Here is a 1,617-nt window from a genome sequence, read left to right as displayed (position 1 = left end):
GTCCAGTTGGAGCTCCCAGTTGGTTTGGGCAGAGATAGAGCCAGCTATAGAACCGTAGAACATTACAGCACAGAAACAGGCCTTTTGGCCCTTCTTGGCTGTGCCGAACCATTTTCTGCCTCGTCCCACTGACCTGAACCCGGGCCATATCCCTCCAAACCCCTCTCATCCATATACCTGTCGAAGTTTTTCTTAAATGTCAAAAAGTGAGCCCGCATTAACCACTTCATCTGGCAGCTCATTCCACACTCCCACCACTCTCTGTGTGAAGAAGCCCCCCCCCCCATGTTACCTTTAAACTTTTCCCTCTTCACCCTTAACCCAAGACCTCTGTATTTTTTTCTCCTCTAGCCTCAGTGGAAAAAGCCTGCTTGCATTCACTCTATCTATACCCATCATAATTTTATACATCTCTATCAAATCACCCCTCATTCTCCTACGTCTCCGGTAACATCCTTGTAAACCTTCTCTGCACTCTTTCAACCTTATTAATATCCTTCCTGTAATTAGATGACCAAAACTGCACACAATACTTCAAATTCGGTCTCACCAATGTCTTATACAACCTCACCATTACATTCCAACTCTTATACTCAATACTTTGATTTATAAAGGCCAATGTACCAAAAGCTCTCTTTACTACCCTATCAACCTGTGTCGCCACTTTTAGGGAATTATGTCTCTGTATTCCCAGATCCCTCTGTTCTACTGCACTCCTTAGTGTCCTACCATTTACCTTGTACGTTCTACCTTGGTTTGACCTTCCGAAGTGCAATACCTCACACTTGTCCGCATTAAACTCCATCTGCCATTTTTCAATCCATTTCTCCAACTGGTCTAAATCCCTCTGCAAGCTTTGAAAACCTTCCTCACTGTCCACTACACCCCCAATCTTTGTATCATCAGCAAATTTGCTGATCCAATTTGCCACATTATCATCCAGATCATTGATATAGATGACAAATAACAATGGACCCAGCACTGATCCCTGTGGCACACCACTAGTCACAGGCCGCCACTCAAGGTAGCAATCCTCCACTACCACTCTCTGGGTTCTTCCATTGAGCTAATGTCTAATCCAATTTACTACCTCACCATGTATACATAGCGACTGAATCTTCCTAACTAACCTCCGATGCGGGACCTTGTCAAAGATCGCCCACAATAACCTCCAATCGTCGTCCTCCCTTTCAATCATCCCTTTCAATGCCAGAAGGGATTCCAGCCACAGTTCTTCCCTGACCTAATGTCGGAGTTCCTGCTGATGAACAGTTGACCCAGCACTACAAGTGCTCCTGGAGACGACCCAGGAATTCCCTGCCGTGCACACAGAAACAACATGCTCGGCAGGCTGACCAGCCCCGCCGACATGTAACGCCATTCCAACCAGAAATGTAGGTCTGGGTGGCATCAAGGGATCTTCCCCTGAATGTCGAGATCCGCAAGTTGGCTCCGCGCTACGTGGGAACATTTGTAGTGGAAAAGGTTGTCAACAAGGTCTCGTATAGATTGCGTCCACAGCATCATTGAAGATCCGCCCAGGATTCCATGTTCCCGATCAAGCCGGTTACTATCTCTCCCCTAGCCCCAGATACCCCATCACTCCTCCTCCCCGCT

This window comes from Hemitrygon akajei, chromosome 6 (assembly GCF_048418815.1).
Source record: "Hemitrygon akajei chromosome 6, sHemAka1.3, whole genome shotgun sequence".
NCBI lineage: Eukaryota > Metazoa > Chordata > Chondrichthyes > Myliobatiformes > Dasyatidae > Hemitrygon > Hemitrygon akajei.
The sequence above is the reverse complement of the archived record's forward strand: the minus strand, read 5'-3'. Positions refer to the sequence as shown.